This window comes from Anoplopoma fimbria, chromosome 20, assembly GCF_027596085.1.
Source record: "Anoplopoma fimbria isolate UVic2021 breed Golden Eagle Sablefish chromosome 20, Afim_UVic_2022, whole genome shotgun sequence".
NCBI lineage: Eukaryota > Metazoa > Chordata > Actinopteri > Perciformes > Anoplopomatidae > Anoplopoma > Anoplopoma fimbria.
The window spans coordinates 10,770,699-10,784,621 of NC_072468.1; the positions used below are offsets into that span (position 1 = coordinate 10,770,699).

Below are 13,923 nucleotides of genomic sequence, written 5' to 3' on the forward strand. Positions count from 1 at the left end.
CACCGTTTGAAAATGAAAACTTAGTAGTGTGGACATGGCCTATGTCACATGTGACTCCAACAATTGACTCCCCCCCCAATCTGAGTATCTCCACCCAAGACTTGAGAACTACCATTGCAAAGGTGCGCAATATTTTTCTGAGGGGGTCTTAAAGAGACAGGCGCTTAAACAAAACGTTTCAGACACAGGGTGAATAGAAGTATACTCAGATAGACGGTATGAGAAAAATAATGCTTTCTCTGAACATTAAAGCATGTAAACATGTTCTAGTAGAAACCAAAAAATACATGTATGGATCTGAAAATGAGCACTATATGTCCCCTTTAAAGTTCCAGTGCATTCTTTTTTACCTCAAAGCTGACACAAATACTTGTATGAGTGTACTTTCACGATTTAAAGATCCTCAGTCATCTAACATTTCATATTTTTTGTCACAAGAAGTCCCTTTTTCATTACTTATATAATAAAAACTATATATTTATAATTCATATTTGCAGGCTTAAGACTTATATTGCAGTCTCCATACAGTATCATTCATGTATTGTCTAGCGTGCTGTACTCGTAAAAAGTTCTGTAACTCACCTTAAATTGGTGTTAGGGTATACAAATCCATTTGAAAATGGCATTCACACTATTCCATATCCTCCCGTTGTCTCCAAATTATTCACAGAATGTATTTACAGAAAACGTGATGTGCAGTAACAGCGTTCAAATGTATCATAACACATCAACTGAATTCTGAAGTTGAAGTTGAAAGGGAAACTCTCCCATCTGTCCGTTCATCCTTTCCTCCCTTCCTCTTCCTAACTTTGGGTGACTAATGGATGACCCTGGTCACTCTGAACACAATCGGGACACTTTCGCCAGTTTTGGTCTAAAAAAGAATCCATTAACTTTGTCAACCCTCTAAGCTTTTAGCTTTAATGCAGAAAAAAAGCCTGACAGCCAAAGTCCACAGGGGGGAAGGATTAATATCAAGAGGATAAAGAGGCAAAGACAAACACACACAGATGTCACAGAGGAGGCATCACAGGAAATATACGGCAGCAGACAGATTGTGTTTGGTCATTTACACCGACAAAGTGAAACTGTACTGTAATCAAGTCGTGCTGTACTTGTTTGTGGATGTGAGAACATTTTGTGAGAATAGATTTTTGTGTACATACATCGGGTATCATCCCATACAATTTCAATATTATTTAGTATATCTTTCACCGGTCAACCGTTTTTACTCCACCACAGTAGCTCCTACAATGTTCATCTGATGGAGGATGGAAGTAAGTATTCATGACACATCAACACGCTCACACCGAAAACCATTAGAGTCCCATGGATCCTGAGCACTGAAAGGAGGAGAGGAAACAATGTGTGACATTTGAACTCTCGCTCCACTGCACCCTTGTTATTTCTGCAACTTACCACATTTTGTCCATATCATGTCAAGGGACCATGAGTTGATAGATATTTATGGCTGTGCCATAAACCTTTGTCACGGTAGAGTAAGGCCATGATCTACTCGCTGATCTATTGTTGTGGCGATTTCTCTCGACAGTGGAAGTAGAAAAGTAAAAGAAAAGACCAGTGTGTTTGTTTCCTTCTCCTCTCTGTGTAAATGATGCTCTGTTCTCTTTGCATGGTCACATGGTGGAGAGGAGGTCAGGTTCCAGCTGTTTCAGAGACACCTGGAAGCTACTCGACGTCCTCCCGGATCCATTGTCTTAATATACGCTCACATTCTATGTATCATATTTTCATATGGATTGTTTATTGTCATTTATTCATTATGTTGGTTTAATCTGTACACACTACATCTATCGCGGAGCCCCTCTCAGTTGCTCTTCCAGAGGTTTCTTTCATTAGTTTTTTACTTTAAACAGCCAGGGTCCAAAGACCCTTCTTAATTGTAACACTGATTAAGTAGATGCTTATTGGCCGACTCCCATTGTCCCCCCTCAGGTCTTAGGCCCTGAACCCTCAGGGACTTAACTGAGGTCACCTGGTAAATGGTTGAGTGTGTGAGGCTGCAAGAGTTTGAAATGGTGTGAATAGGAATGGGACAGCACTTTGGTGCAACATATCACTTTGCGAAGGAGCAGCGGCTCTACTCCGAGCTCCCTCCGGATGTCTGAGCTCCTCACCCTATCTCTAAGGCTGAGCCCAGCCACCCTACGAAGGAAGCTCATTTCGGCCGCTTGTATTCGCGATCTCATTCTTTCGGTCACTACCCAAAGCTCATGACCATAGGTGAGGGTTGGAACGTAGATGGACTGGTAAATTGAGAGCTTTGCCTTTCGGCTCAGCTCCTTCTTCACCAAAACGGTCCGGTACAACGCCCGCATCACTGCTGACGCTGCACCGAACCGCCTGTCCATCTGGGAACAAGCTCGACTTTGTTCCGAGTATCCGGACACAGCTCTCACTTTGGTCATACAAGGACCGAATGGCTCGTAGTAACGAACCAGGTACCCCATATTCCCGCAGTACCCCCCACAGGACTCCCCGAGGGACACGGTCGAAGGCCTTCTCCAAGTCCACAAAACACATGTAGACTGGATGAGCAAACTCCCATGCACCCTCCAACAGACCTGCAAGGGTAAAGAGATGGTCCGCTGTTCCACGTCCAGGACAGAATCCGCATTGCTCCTCCTGAATCCGAGGTTCGACAATCGGACGGAGCCTCCTTTCCAGCACCCTGGAGTAAACTTTCCCGGGGAGGCTGAGCAGTGTGATACCCCTATAATTGGAGCACACTCTCCGGTCCCCCTTTTTGAAAATGGGAACCACCACCCCGGTCTGCCACTCCACAGGCACTGTACCCGACTTCCACGCGACAGTGAAGAGACGTGTCAACCAAGACAGCCCAACAATGTCCAGAGCCTTTAGCATCTCCGGTCGAATCTCATCCACTCCTGGCGCTTTGCCGCTGAAGAGCTTTTTAACTACCTCAACGACCTCCGCCAGGCATATGGACAAGTCTTCCCCTGAGTCTTCAGACTCTGCCTCTTCCACAGAGGACGTGTTGGTCGGGTTCAGGAGTTCCTCAAAGTGTTCTTTCCACCGCTCGACAATATCCCCAGTCCGGGTCTGCAGTTCTCCCCCCCTGCTGAGCACAGCCTGAGAAAAGCCCTGTTTCCCCTTTCTGAGTCGTCTCACGGTTTGCCAGAACTTCCTTGAGGCCATTCGAAAGTCCTTCTCCATGGCCTTTACCATGACAACGTGAAAACATGTTATGTACAGCTGAGGGTATTCATTTAAAAATGTTTAAAGTCTTTGCTTGCATTTATTTCTTTTTTTGCCTTCCATCGGTTTGACGTCACAGCGCTATGAACTGTATGTAATTCCCTGCCGGGGAGCACTTCATCAGAGCGTTTAAGGACTCTGATGGTTTTTTTAACAGCGAAAGATTCTGGATTGTTATCATGTTTCAATAGTGTGAGGCTCACCAGCAGAACAGGTTTGAACCACTACTGTGATGCTGCACCTAAAGAGACGTGGTTCACTGAAGATAACCTGTCTGAAGGGTCAACCTTTTATTACTAAAAACATGGAGATAATTGTTATTTTTTTTATGGCTGTTGACAGTATTTTCTAATTTATGGAGTGATACAAAGAAATATCCAAAGTTCCCTCCATAAAAAACCTTTGACATGATATGGACAAAATGAAACAAACATTTTGAACCTGGCTTTATCCAACGTTTACATTTCTTTTTTTGTCTTAATGTAATACTCATTTGGTGAAGTTTAATGGCTGTATCTAGATAAAACCTGGGGCGTCTTAATGTATTATATGTTCATACACATTAAACTTTTCATTTAAAAAAAAAAAAGTGAATTTTTCTGCTCAATTTGTACTCCTAAATTTCTACTTTTTGTGATATCTGTAGATGGTGAAGCCGCCATTAGATTATGTACTTATTGAGGGATTGTTGTAATCAATGCAGGGACTACCACCTGTGCATCCCTCTACACAGAACACAAACCAAAACAAATGGTTAGCATTCTAGCAGCCAGTTGGGAGCGCTTACAAAATTGTGTACTTAGACATGAATCTCCATCACATACCTACAAAAGCTGTGAGGAACACAGTTGTAGTTAATACCATTAATGGCAAAACAAGATGTGGAAATAATCGCTGATTGAGGTATTTACTTCTCTTCATTCTGTGGGGAGGTACAGTAGATTTTTTATTATACAATGTATTTATCAGTAGTATTATACTGCTACAGTTGACCTTGGCAGTGGGATGTTTGTCCATGCTGACCAGCTCTGAGAGTGGCGTCCCCCCGAGCAGCTGAAGGAGTTTTAGGACCTTGAGTTGAGAGAGACAGAGTCAAAGATCCTGCAGCTCTGCAGAGATGCAGCGTGAAGACAGCAGTGAGACAAAGCAGTTTGTTATCTATCCTGGTATCCCTGTGGCATTGTGGGGGATTTTTTTAATGACCTGCTGGCCTGCTCTACTCACCTTTATGTACCAATAACTCCACACTGGCAAGTAGACGGAGGGTTGATGTGGGCTGTCAGGCATTAGATGGCACAACCTTAGTGTTATCTAAGACAAGTCATTGATTTTGAACCGTTGCCAAGCAACTTCTCGCTCTGAGAGGCAAACAGTAGTTCAAGCTTATCTTTACTTCTTGCATTAAAAGATCCAATACTGCCACTATCTTTTGTAAAGTTTGGGTAGAGGAGATAAATACATTAAATGATGTTCGACTGCAGCATCTCTCACTGACACACTATTCTCTAACATCCTTAAAAAAGTTCAGGATCTTCTGCATCCAAAAGGCCTGTAATGCAAGTGAACTAGCAGTTTCTTTGACCCTCAAATGTTTGGAATCTTCCATACGTCCCTCAGCTCTGGAAAAAACTCCACACTGTCAGTAATGAATCTCAAAAGACTGATATGTATTCAAATTTGACTATTTTTTGTTATTTTGGAGCGACTTTGGTCTAATCACTAATCACAAAGTTGACGGTTCGATCCTGGGTTCCTCCTGTCTACCTGTCAAAGTGTCCTTGAGCAAGACACTGAACCCCCAGTTGTGCCCTGGGTGCTTTACAGCAGCACACTGCTCCTAATGCCAGGGATGGGTTAAATGCAGAAGTCGAATTTCATGTATGTATTAGAGCTGCATAATGAATTGAAATTGTATTCTACAATATGCAAGGCGCAATATTTATTAAAGGCAAAATTAGTCAAAATACCCTAAATTAATTATTTTGGTGCTGCAGAGATGTCCTGGCCCACTCATCAGGTCCTACAGACTTACGAAAATGTCTTTGTTTTTTACAGATCGCCGAAAAAACCCAAACCGTAATCATTTTAATATGTTTTTCAATAGAAATTTAAATAATGATGTTAAAATCTTTCCCTCTAGTATCACATTTGCAAAATCAGTCAAAAATAAACGCAATTAGACACTTTTTCAAAACCTTTAAGACCTAATATGTAATATGTTGGTAACGTTTAAATTAAAGTTCAAGTTTTTTAGTTTAAGTTAAGTTTTTAACAATTTTTTAAAAGTTTGATTTAAGTTTTTATTAGGTTTTTATTTATTTCTATAAGTAAAAAAATTGGTTTGGTTTGTTTACATTTTTAAAAGTTATTTAAGTTTACATATTTCAATTTAAAGTTTTACTCATGCCGATAGGATTTGGACAAGAAATCCTAAGAACCAGAAATAACGTGAAGACTTCATATCAACTCTGCCATAAAGTCAAGTAATACTACATAAAGAATACAAATATAGCACCGTTGGTGTGCTGATAATGGTGTGAACAAGAAGCTGAAAACCAGGTGATCTGAGCAAAGTTACCCATCCATGAATTCTCTGTTTTCAAATGTCTATTTTTTACACATTGTACATTTGCATTTTGGCCAACTGCTGTGTGTGGGTGGGACATTACATGTAGAGGATATATTACATCATAAGGCATCATGTGTACAAATCCAGCCTATGAACAGATCATCCTACCAACAAATTTAACATATCAACTGAATAAACTAAAATAAGAAAAATGATCTTATAGCAAAATGTTCACTTGTTTCTTATCAAAACAGGATAATTTATGTAACTAATGTCATTTGGGGTAAAAAGGCAGAATATTATTCTTTTAGGGGATTTACATATTGTGTAAAATGAAAATACATACTATCTTTTATTTAAAAAACTGCAGCTTTTCTCCAAAGTATTTAAAAGCTTATTTACCATCCTTTCATTTGGTTTTAGTCATTAGTCATTTTCATTTGAAGTAAACATTATTTGTGTGATATTTATATGGTGAAACCAACCGATTTTTCACAGAGAAAGTGAAATAATTGAAACAAACCCACAGTCATTCAAACTTTGTTGTACAATAAAAATGTAGATAGAGACCTGACTGTGTGCCCCCATCAAAATAAAGGTTGACTAAAAGTAATTAAGATTTTTTTTTTTTTTTGTGCCTGCCTCCCTAAAATGACTGCCAGAGTGTCCCTGACCTCCTGATAGTGTGTGATGCTTTAAGTTAGGACCAATGGCAAACAAGAACTCAATAAGTAGTTCCATTTATTAAAATGCAGATGTAGAATTGGGTTCTTTTGACTGGGGTCCCACAAGGCATATTAAAATAAAAAACAGAAAACAATGATATGAAGTTATTAGGAACAAAGTGATTACCAAAGTCATGAAACAAATTGAAATGAAAGAATACAGCAGTACCTGTGACATATGACAAGAAGTATACCTCAGAGAACCGCAGGACTCCAGTTAGTAGGATCAGGGTGGTGTGAGGCCTGAAAGAGTTGAGCCAGCATTTGCATGTTCCACATCTCCTCTGTACCTAATGCAAATCCCATGGGTAGTCTCACCTCAGAAACTGTCTTGCCTAATAGGATGTTTAAAAAGATACATTTTTACAAACTGAGATATAGGTGCATCTTGGGCTTTATTTGCCCATTTACCACTTAGATAACATTCTCACTGACACACTATTCTCTAACATCCTTAAAAAAGTTCAGGATCTTCTGCATCCAAAAGGCCTGTAATGCAAGTGAACTAGCAGTTTCTTTGACCCTCAAATGTTTGGAATCTTCCATACGTCCCTCAGCTCTGGAAAAAACTCCACACTGTCAGTAATGAATCTCAAAAGACTGATATGTATTCAAATTTGACTATTTTTTGTTATTTTGGAGCGACTTTGGTCTAATCACTAATCACAAAGTTGACGGTTCGATCCTGGGTTCCTCCTGTCTACCTGTCAAAGTGTCCTTGAGCAAGACACTGAACCCCCAGTTGTGCCCTGGGTGCTTTACAGCAGCACACTGCTCCTAATGCCAGGGATGGGTTAAATGCAGAAGTCGAATTTCATGTATGTATTAGAGCTGCATAATGAATTGAAATTGTATTCTACAATATGCAAGGCGCAATATTTATTAAAGGCAAAATTAGTCAAAATACCCTAAATTAATTATTTTGGTGCTGCAGAGATGTCCTGGCCCACTCATCAGGTCCTACAGACTTACGAAAATGTCTTTGTTTTTTACAGATCGCCGAAAAAACCCAAACCGTAATCATTTTAATATGTTTTTCAATAGAAATTTAAATAATGATGTTAAAATCTTTCCCTCTAGTATCACATTTGCAAAATCAGTCAAAAATAAACGCAATTAGACACTTTTTCAAAACCTTTAAGACCTAATATGTAATATGTTGGTAACGTTTAAATTAAAGTTCAAGTTTTTTAGTTTAAGTTAAGTTTTTAACAATTTTTTAAAAGTTTGATTTAAGTTTTTATTAGGTTTTTATTTATTTCTATAAGTAAAAAAAATTGGTTTGGTTTGTTTACATTTTTAAAAGTTATTTAAGTTTACATATTTCAATTTAAAGTTTTACTCATGCCGATAGGATTTGGACAAGAAATCCTAAGAACCAGAAATAACGTGAAGACTTCATATCAACTCTGCCATAAAGTCAAGTAATACTACATAAAGAATACAAATATAGCACCGTTGGTGTGCTGATAATGGTGTGAACAAGAAGCTGAAAACCAGGTGATCTGAGCAAAGTTGCTCATCCATGAATTCTCTGTTTTCAAATGTCTATTTTTTACACATTGTACATTTGCATTTTGGCCAACTGCTGTGTGTGGGTGGGACATTACATGTAGAGGATATATTACATCATAAGGCATCATGTGTACAAATCCAGCCTATGAACAGATCATCCTACCAACAAATTTAACATATCAACTGAATAAACTAAAATAAGAAAAATGATCTTATAGCAAAATGTTCACTTGTTTCTTATCAAAACAGGATAATTTATGTAACTAATGTCATTTGGGGTAAAAAGGCAGAATATTATTCTTTTAGGGGATTTACATATTGTGTAAAATGAAAATACATACTATCTTTTATTTAAAAAACTGCAGCTTTTCTCCCAAGTATTTAAAAGCTTATTTACCATCCTTTCATTTGGTTTTAGTCATTAGTCATTTTCATTTGAAGTAAACATTATTTGTGTGATATTTATATGGTGAAACCAACCGATTTTTCACAGAGAAAGTGAAATAATTGAAACAAACCCACAGTCATTCAAACTTTGTTGTACAATAAAAATGTAGATAGAGACCTCACTGTGTGCCCCCATCAAAATAAAGGTTGACTAAAAGTAATTAAGATTATTTTATTTTTTTTGTGCCTGCCTCCCTAAAATGACTGCCAGAGTGTCCCTGACCTCCTGATAGTGTGTGATGCTTTAAGTTAGGACCAATGGCAAACAAGAACTCAATAAGTAGTTCCATTTATTAAAATGCAGATGTAGAATTGGGTTCTTTTGACTGGGGTCCCACAAGGCATATTAAAATAAAAAACAGAAAACAATGATATGAAGTTATTAGGAACAAAGTGATTACCAAAGTCATGAAACAAATTGAAATGAAAGAATACAGCAGTACCTGTGACATATGACAAGAAGTATACCTCAGAGAACCGCAGGACTCCAGTTAGTAGGATCAGGGTGGTGTGAGGCCTGAAAGAGTTGAGCCAGCATTTGCATGTTCCACATCTCCTCTGTACCTAATGCAAATCCCATGGGTAGTCTCACCTCAGAAACTGTCTTGCCTAATAGGATGTTTAAAAAGATACATTTTTACAAACTGAGATATAGGTGCATCTTGGGCTTTATTTGCCCATTTACCACTTAGATAACATTCTCACTGACACACTATTCTCTAACATCCTTAAAAAAGTTCAGGATCTTCTGCATCCAAAAGGCCTGTAATGCAAGTGAACTAGCAGTTTCTTTGACCCTCAAATGTTTGGAATCTTCCATACGTCCCTCAGCTCTGGAAAAAACTCCACACTGTCAGTAATGAATCTCAAAAGACTGATATGTATTCAAATTTGACTATTTTTTGTTATTTTGGAGCGACTTTGGTCTAATCACTAATCACAAAGTTGACGGTTCGATCCTGGGTTCCTCCTGTCTACCTGTCAAAGTGTCCTTGAGCAAGACACTGAACCCCCAGTTGTGCCCTGGGTGCTTTACAGCAGCACACTGCTCCTAATGCCAGGGATGGGTTAAATGCAGAAGTCGAATTTCATGTATGTATTAGAGCTGCATAATGAATTGAAATTGTATTCTACAATATGCAAGGCGCAATATTTATTAAAGGCAAAATTAGTCAAAATACCCTAAATTAATTATTTTGGTGCTGCAGAGATGTCCTGGCCCACTCATCAGGTCCTACAGACTTACGAAAATGTCTTTGTTTTTTACAGATCGCCGAAAAACCCAAACCGTAATCATTTTAATATGTTTTTCAATAGAAATTTAAATAATGATGTTAAAATCTTTCCCTCTAGTATCACATTTGCAAAATCAGTCAAAAATAAACGCAATTAGACACTTTTTCAAAACCTTTAAGACCTAATATGTAATATGTTGGTAACGTTTAAATTAAAGTTCAAGTTTTTTAGTTTAAGTTAAGTTTTTAACAATTTTTTAAAAGTTTGATTTAAGTTTTTATTAGGTTTTTATTTATTTCTATAAGTAAAAAAAATTGGTTTGGTTTGTTTACATTTTTAAAAGTTATTTAAGTTTACATATTTCAATTTAAAGTTTTACTCATGCCGATAGGATTTGGACAAGAAATCCTAAGAACCAGAAATAACGTGAAGACTTCATATCAACTCTGCCATAAAGTCAAGTAATACTACATAAAGAATACAAATATAGGCACCGTTGGTGTGCTGATAATGGTGTGAACAAGAAGCTGAAAACCAGGTGATCTGAGCAAAGTTACCCATCCATGAATTCTCTGTTTTCAAATGTCTATTTTTTACACATTGTACATTTGCATTTTGGCCAACTGCTGTGTGTGGGTGGGACATTACATGTAGAGGATATATTACATCATAAGGCATCATGTGTACAAATCCAGCCTATGAACAGATCATCCTACCAACAAATTTAACATATCAACTGAATAAACTAAAATAAGAAAAATGATCTTATAGCAAAATGTTCACTTGTTTCTTATCAAAACAGGATAATTTATGTAACTAATGTCATTTGGGGTAAAAAGGCAGAATATTATTCTTTTAGGGGATTTACATATTGTGTAAAATGAAAATACATACTATCTTTTATTTAAAAAACTGCAGCTTTTCTCCCAAGTATTTAAAAGCTTATTTACCATCCTTTCATTTGGTTTTAGTCATTAGTCATTTTCATTTGAAGTAAACATTATTTGTGTGATATTTATATGGTGAAACCAACCGATTTTCACAGAGAAAGTGAAATAATTGAAACAAACCCACAGTCATTCAAACTTTGTTGTACAATAAAAATGTAGATAGAGACCTCACTGTGTGCCCCCATCAAAATAAAGGTTGACTAAAAGTAATTAAGATTTTTTTTTTTTTTTGTGCCTGCCTCCCTAAAATGACTGCCAGAGTGTCCCTGACCTCCTGATAGTGTGTGATGCTTTAAGTTAGGACCAATGGCAAACAAGAACTCAATAAGTAGTTCCATTTATTAAAATGCAGATGTAGAATTGGGTTCTTTTGACTGGGGTCCCACAAGGCATATTAAAATAAAAAACAGAAAACAATGATATGAAGTTATTAGGAACAAAGTGATTACCAAAGTCATGAAACAAATTGAAATGAAAGAATACAGCAGTACCTGTGACATATGACAAGAAGTATACCTCAGAGAACCGCAGGACTCCAGTTAGTAGGATCAGGGTGGTGTGAGGCCTGAAAGAGTTGAGCCAGCATTTGCATGTTCCACATCTCCTCTGTACCTAATGCAAATCCCATGGGTAGTCTCACCTCAGAAACTGTCTTGCCTAATAGGATGTTTAAAAAGATACATTTTTACAAACTGAGATATAGGTGCATCTTGGGCTTTATTTGCCCATTTACCACTTAGATAACATTCTGGCTTTGACCCTTAGTTAAAACAAAAAATAGATTAGGTTGTCATCTAGTGGCTGAATATGGTCCTGCATTACAAAGTTATAGTGCATGTGCAAACCAAAAAGTGGGTCCTTGGTGAGTATCTGCTACCCTGTACAGTCCTTCTGATACCCACACCCTCACATATATACATATATTATTTCTTATGTTGTGACATCAAGTGAGCTGAAATGGGTTTAATGTTGCTTTTTGTGGCGGGAACACCGTTCAAGGAAGCAGAGCCACAGACATACATTTGAATTTTAAATAAAATAAATATGATTTGCAGGAAGCATAATTGATAGTTTAAAGACATATTTTATTTTATATATATTACTAGACTTTAATTTCCATTTGTTTCCTCAAGGCAGTGTTGTGCAGGTGGCTTCTAGCATGCTTAATAATGAAGATCATGAGGTAAATTGATTTTTGCTTAAAGGGGTCATATCAAGCTCATTTTCAGGTTCATACTTATGTTCTGGATTTCTACTAGAACAAGTTTATTTGTTCTAATGCTAGAAAAACAATTTATTCATTAATTTAAGCGCCTGTCTCTTTAAGACCCCCTCTAAAGAAATCCCTGTCTGCTCTGATCAGCTTGCAAGAAAAATATTGCACCTAGTTCAAAAGCAACAGGAAAGGTACAAAAAAACAACATAAAGCAGATTAGAGTTTAAAAAAATAATCCTTTCAGGAGATTCGAGTTTGAGAAAACTGAAGCATCAACTAAACAAAGGCCTGCATGTGACATAGGAATGGGAACCAAATCTGATTCCGATATTCTCATTACTTTATATGTCCCCTTTAATAATTATTGGCAATAATGAACAAAGGAACATTTTATGGTCTATAGAGGTGAAGGAATGTGATAAAGTATGCTTTTTCCGCAGATAGTGAGGGAGAATGAAAATAGATCCACCAATCAGGTTGCATTCTTTGTTTTTATGTTTGGTAAACCAAGAAACAAAAAACACAACTCCTATTGTATTAACAAGCATTCTAATGCTGTATGTAAGTAGAATCAGTGGAGCTGAACAAGCTGTGTTGGTGCTAAAATCTGACTCAAAGGGCCACTTACAGGATGAGTGATCGCATGCAACTGAAAGCTTTATCACACCTTCACTTCTAAGTGTAAACTACAATGGTTTACCACTGCGCTAGCAGCAGGAACACAGCTCACCACAAACTGTGTCATGTGTTTCCGTAGTAGGATTGGTCGACGATTCTGCACGCTGCAGAGATGAATGAAATGACGAATGAATGAATCCGTCTCATTAGCTGCAAAGGTCACCCTCCACCACTTCATTAATTACTCTAACAGCAGCTGCTGTTAAAACATGACGTGCAGGATTAATATAATGGCGATTCGTGGCATGCTTATTTAAGCATGTTATCATTCTTTTTATGTGGCCTCTACCAGAAGTGGGCCTCACAGAAAAACTGTTTGTTGGGTGGTTATGTGGAAAAGCACTGAAAAAGTGAGTTTTCATGAAATATCCCCTTTAAGGTCCAATGTCTTCTCTTTTTTATTTTTTAACGTCAATAGGTCATTAAAGTTAACAGAGTCTGCAGAGCAGGAATGCAGAAGTTGCATGAAATCCACAGGGGATATAGGGCACATTTCCATAAAGAAAGTGAAACTTTAATCACAGCCTCTAGTTTCAACAGGTTTGGTATTACCAGATAGAATATAAAACTGTTATGGGTGAAGGCTCAGATCTCCATTTAAATCAAAGAGTTTCTAAAACAATAAGATGTGTCGACCATATGATGTGAAAAATGAAACCAATGTATTTTGGGTGTTACTTTCATATACACCACATGATTGGCATGACTGATTGGCTTTCCTGCACTTCTCAACCTCTCTCTGAAATGCTCCGTTGTAGCGCTTTAAGTTGGAAAGCACACGTACACAGGAAGGCCTGATAGAGCAACTGAATCACTAAGTCTTTCAATCAGAATATCGAGATCAACCGTCAAAAGGAAGCTCTGAGATAGACCCAAAACTGATCCACCCATGATTGCTCATTCCTCTCACTATTCTAGAGGAAAGATTTAGAAAGAAGTGTTGTAGATCTGTTGGCTCAATGTTCCACCGAGACACACTGCTGCTTTCAGAGCATGCAAAGTAATAGAATAGAATAAAATACAATAGAAAATCTGATTTTTTAATCAGTGTTTTTAACTATTTAGCTACAAAGCAACAAAGAACAAAACATTTTTGATAAGTCACTATTCATAAGAACTTTTAAAGTTGTACCTAATAGCATTATTAATGTTTAATAGCCTATATTATTTACGAATACTAATACGGATATGGAGGTGTTCGCAGGGGTTCAAATTTCAAATTTCCCCGCTGTGGGACTAATAAAGGATTATCTTATCTTATCTTATCTTATTAAGCTCTTTTTTTAATGTGTCTGTTGTGGGTTCCCCAACTTTAAGTAAGTACAATACAAAATTGCTCAGAAACCC

The 13,923-nt window shown here is 37.5% G+C and overlaps 1 long non-coding RNA gene across 1 annotated transcript; it reads right to left on the reverse strand.

Moving 5' to 3' along the window:
* Positions 1-6,611: 6,611 nt before the first annotated feature.
* Positions 6,612-11,275, reverse strand: LOC129110209 (uncharacterized). The gene is made up of 3 exons (XR_008532148.1): positions 11,174-11,275; positions 8,940-9,105; positions 6,612-6,869 (listed from the first exon to the last, which is right to left on the reverse strand). It is a non-coding gene; the product is annotated as an uncharacterized LOC129110209 (long non-coding RNA).
* Between the last annotated feature and the right edge of the window lie 2,648 nt (positions 11,276-13,923).